A 5,877-nucleotide genomic window follows, 5' to 3' on the forward strand; every position below is an offset into this window, starting at 1 on the left:
AACAATAAAATTTATCAGTTTCAACTTCTGATATGTTGTTATTGTACTATTTTCAGTTGAATGTAGGGTGTGAATGAATTGCACATCATTGCATTCTGTTTTTATTTACATTTTGCACAGTGCCCCAACTTCTTTGGAAACATGTTGTATAAGGTGAGAAAAACTCCCCTTCTCCTGAATGAACACCAACTCACCAATGACCTGAATGAATGTCAAGAAGCTGCCTGTGTTAATTCTCTGTGGTACAATCTGTAATGCTAGCTTTACCACATGGCTTCCCCTTCTGCACGCCAAACGTAAATATCAAAGTGCCATACAACCATGAGGCGTGTAGGAACCAATCACATACCAATTGAAAGAGGGGATCATAGAGTTTCTGGCTGTCACCAGAAGATGGATCCCTTCAGTCTGCGAGGAGATGGCGACCCCTGACCAGAAAGCGTTTTGCATTCTCCACTTTAATAAGAGTGAATCCGTCAACATGATTTTTGCTGGCAGTGAACCTCCAACAGCTCAGAGCATTCGTCGTTGGTTCCATAACCCTGGATGATCTCTGAAATTGCATTGAAAAAGCCATGAGTACAGTGACACCTGACATGCTCAATCAAGTATGGGATGAATTTTACTATCGCGTTGATGCTTTCCGTACAGCTGGAGGAGGTCATATTGAGCGCTTGTAAAATTACTTAATCTTTATGCTCACTTAAATCATTTACAATTTACTGAAACAAATCGTTTTGAAATTGGATTAATCTTTTTGAATCACCCTGTATTTTCAAATTATGTCAAAAACTGAAAAACGTCAAAAATGGGCATACAGGGTTTTTGTTTGTAGGGGTGGGATTTTTTAACAAGAAAATATAATGCTAATTATTTTTACATATTACCCAGGCCTATTACAAACCATCTGCTAAATCCCCTGCAGTTTTTAACCATCTGCTAAATCCCCTGCAGTACAGAGCAAAGAGGTCTGTTGATGATGCAATCAACTTGGCTGTGCACTTCGTGCACTTCATTCAGTCCAGGAACCTATGCTAGAGTTCAACACCATAGTGCCAGAACTTCCTGACAAACCGGAGACAGCAGGTGTGGCTAGGAAAACACTCAGCAGACCACAGGACCCTCAGTACTGGTGTAGCAGAAGGTTGTGTGCTCTCAACCCTTGTCTTCAGTCTCTATTACTGTGTCTCTAAGAAACCAGCTATGAAGATCCTGAAGTTTGCACAATCTGTGGTTGGCCTCCTAGCCAACTGGGAGTCTGCCTACAGAAGGTAAGTTGAGCAGCAGCAATCACCTGCTGCTCAAGACTGTAGAGATGTAGTGGTGGACTTCCCTACACTCCCTCAATACCAATGGCTTTATGGTTTCCACTGAGGAGTCAATCAAGTTTCTGGGCAACACCATATCCAGGTATGTAAGTGGGAGTGGAACAAGGTCTCCATAGCAAGAGAAGCACAGCAGAGAATGTTCTTCCTGAGATAGCTGAAGAAATTCAATCTGCCGCAAAGCCTGATCCAGTTCTACACAGAGATCATCATCCATATCATCCATAACCACCTGGCTTGGTTCCTCCACCTCAGAAGAACGGTCTAAACGCCAGCGCATTATCTACACGGTGGAGAGGATAATTGGATGTAGTCTGCCAACTCATCAGGACATCTACAACAGCAACAACACAACTGTACAGATGTTAATTTTTTGCAAATATTTTAATTATTCAGTAATATTCTATATATAATAGTTTTTATAATATATGTCTATTTAGACCTGCATATGTATAGATATTTTTATCTACATATGTACAGATATTCACACATCTTTTTAGATCCTCTATATGGCTCTTTAATATTCTTGATTCTAATTATTTTATTTCTTTTTTAATTTTCCCCTTTATTTTCCCCTAACAGTCTGTTTGCTTGTCTGGTCTTTTTACAACCCTAATTCTAAAAAAGTTGGGACGCTGTGTAAAATGTAAATAAATGTTTATTGTTTATTCACAATAGAACATAGAATACAGATCAGATGTTGTGCCTTGTGATATTCGGGCCCTTAGGCGGCACTGCATTAAAAACAGGCATGATTCTGCACAGGAAATCACTGCATGGGCTTAGGAACACTTGCAGAAATCATTGTCTGTAAACACAGTTCACTGTGCAATCCACAAATGCAAGTTAAAGCTGTATCATGCAAAGAAGAAGCCATATGTTAACACGATGCAGAAACACCGCTGTCTTCTCTGGGCCAAAGCTCATTTAAAGTGGACTGAGGCAAAATGGAAACCTGTTCTGTGGCCAGATAAATAAAATATTTTAAATGCTTTTTGGAAACCACGGGTGCCACGTCCTGCGGACTCAAGAGGAGCCATCTCTGATGGTATGGGGTTGCATTAATGTCTGTGTCATGGGCAGCTTACACATCTGGAAAGGCACTATCAATGCTGAAAAGTATATAGAGGTTTTAGAGCAACATATGCTCCCATCCAGGCAATGTCTCTTTCAGGGAAGGCCTTGCATATTTCAGCAAGACAATGCTAAACCACATACTGCATCCATCACAACAGCCTGGCTTTTGCAGAAGAACAGTCCGGGTGCAGAACTAGCCTGCCTGAAGTCCTTTTCTTCACTTATAGAAAACATCTGGCACATCATGAAACGAAAAATCCGGCAAAGAAGACCCAGGACTATTGAGCAGCTAGAATTCTACATCAGACAAGCATGGCACAACATTCCTCTCCCAAAACTCCAGCAATTGGTCTCCTCACTTCCCAAATGTTTTCAGACTGTTGTTAAAAGAAGAGGGGATGCTACACAATGGTAGACATGGCCCTGTCCCAACTTTTTTGAGATGTGTTGCTGCCATCAAGTTCTAAATGAGTTAATATTTTTCATGAAATAGTAAAATGTCTCACATCTGATCTGCTCTCTATTCTATTGTGAATAAAATATGGCTCTATGAGATTTGCAAATCATTGCATTGTGTTTTTATTTACATTTATTTACATTTTACACAGCATCCCAGCTGGAGTTGTAGTATGTTACATGTCATGCATGTATTCACTCACCAAAACAAATTCCTTGTATATGTGACATATTTGGCGAAATAAAGTGACTGATTCTGATTCTAATTTTCATGGTTTATGCCACACATACTCCCACTTTTGGAGAATATGTTGAAGGATGGATCATTTGACCATATCACTTTTTCCACATCTCTGTAGACCACTGTCAATGCTTTTGGCACTGCACTTGTTTTTGTAATGCCCTACTATAATAACCTCTCTATGTAGTTGTGGACAGACTGTTCACACAATCTGATCATGTCCTGTATTGACATTCTTAGTTACCTGAGGAACAGTTGCTCTTCTGTTTTTCCAAACATACCACATGAATGCATGAGCATCACACTCATTAAATGGATGTTTTTGACCACAATTTCCAGGCCTGTTTACTGATGTCTTTCCGATAGATCTAAATGCAGATGTCACTTTTAGTCACTTTTCCTGTTGAAATGCTAGCCATTTGATTAGTCTTTGTAACTGACGCTCCTGCACTAATAACAAACCCTCATTCAAAGTCACTTAAATCCTTTCTTCTTAGCATCTTGATCAAAAATTGAGGTCAACTGGACCTGCTTAGCATTTTTATAGCTGCAGAGCATAGTAGGATATTAATTTTCTCCCCGATTTACTCATTCCATGCAACTAGGTCTCGATGCTACCAAGCTGGGAGGGTGAAGGCTAGCACATGCTTTATTGGAAACACGTGAAGCCACCACATCTTTTTGAACTGACACTATGCAGCCATAGAACACTGACTGACAATTGTGTTACATCAGCTAACAGATGCCCATTTTGGCTAGTATTGGACTGAGTAATAGGAGGAGAAGAAGGACCATCCTGCCGACCCAGAGAGTGAGATGCCAAGTATGCCATGGATGGCTGTGGCATCTCTTGGGACCTAACTTGTGATCTCTGGACACTTAGTCAGTTGCACCACTCTATAAATTGATTAATTGTGTCTTGCAATACTCCTGTTTGCATCTGCACTTGTTATGTTTCTCCACTCATTTACTCTGTTAATCCTTTCATTTGTCACAATCTGTTGGAATGCAGAGTAGAAGCCTGGACCCACTAGCAGCCCATTTATAACTGAATAAAGAATTTAAATGCATGTGCATGTGTGTGTTTTAGGTGCCAGATGTAGTGGACATTGGGTCATTTGCCCTGAAGAAGTGGATCCTCCAGATGCTGCTGGATTTAGTTCACTGGTCCAGCCAAACTTCAGAAACTCTGAAGTCGCTGTTGGTGGAGACAGAGAAAACACAGAGAAGGACAAGGAGAGCGGCAAACAGACACAGGGGGAGACTGAGGAAATGAATGTCTTTGTAAAAAGTGTGTTTGTGTGTATATCTGTGTGTGAGAGAGAGCGAGAGCGAGAGAGAGAAAGAAAGCGAAAAAGAGTGGGAAATAGAGAGGGGGTCACAGAAAAATGTTGAAAGGTGTCCTTGCAAAGTGGAATAATAAGCACCAGGTTAAAAAAAATAACAAGAAAGAGAATGAGGACTGCAAAGAGAAAATAATTTAAAATCATGGAAAATGATGGCATTCTGACAATGACAGAATATACCATGTCCAGAATTATCGGCACCATTGGTACATATGAGCAAAAAAGGCTACAAAACAACCTATAGAATTGCCTACAGAAAAAGCTACAGAATAGGCCATAGAATTGTTGTTATCCTGAGGTCATTCCCTCATCCAAAATCTCTCCAGATCCTTTACAGTTTTTGGTCCTCACTTGTGGACTCTCCTCTTTGGCTCAAGTCAAGAGATTACCACTGCAAAAGCTTTATACTATAGTCAATAAATCAGGTCTAGACCATTGTCCTGCTGGAAAGTGTTACCATGACTCCGTCTGAACTCTATACTACACCAGAAGAAAGTACATTTTGGTCAGAGGTTCCAGTTTAGTCCAGTGAAGGAAATGTAGAAAATGTACTGCAGCCTGCTAAAGGCTACCACACGCCAGATTAGAAACACCAAGCTCAAGCTCATTTTACACTCTTCTTTTAGTGGATTAATCACATTTGGTATCAGCCAGTTAACTCTTGGTATGCTAAAATTATGAAGTGAAATAACTTACAGTGTACAGTGTACAATCTGTACATCTCACAGACTCTGGTTGTCTTTCTCTGAGTAACTTTTGAGCTACGTCATCTGCTGTGGCTTTGTGTAGTTTGGTTTGGGATTTAATTTGAAGAGAGATGCCAAGCTTAGAGGTATTGAGCAGTGCTAGAACTCGCTGACTGGTGCTGCATGTCAATGCCAAACATTGCTGTAGTTGTTACACCTTAATTACAAGCAATGACTCTGAAACACCTACTTGGTTATTTTGCGATTTTTTTTTTTTTTAAATAATGCTATAGGTTTATTTGATGGAGTCCAAGCATCCTAACAAGACTCCTGGGGCATTCAGAGTATTTTCTATTTCTCAGATTTTCAGTGTAGCATCAAGCTGCTAAACAACTGTTTTAATATTTTTAATTGCTCATAATTACCAAATGCGGTAATAACAATGGAGGACACTGTATTTATGTGACTGGCATTGTCTTTTACCCTAAACATGAGGAATGTTTCAGTGCATTATCCTGTGTTTGACTATTACATGTACTAAAAGTGAGCTTTATATCAACCATTAAATCAACCATTTCGAAAGCAGCTGGCAAACATGTCAACAATACAGTGAAAACAGTCTGCTAACATGACATTACAGATATACCTGACACACTAAAGGTCATAAGTTTTATTTATAAAGTACTTTATTTATGTTTAAATATAATTTCTGTTATATAAAAATTGATATTATTATTATTATTATT

This window comes from Colossoma macropomum, unplaced genomic scaffold (genome assembly GCF_904425465.1).
Source record: "Colossoma macropomum unplaced genomic scaffold, Colossoma_macropomum, whole genome shotgun sequence".
NCBI classification, from domain to species: Eukaryota; Metazoa; Chordata; class Actinopteri; order Characiformes; family Serrasalmidae; genus Colossoma; species Colossoma macropomum.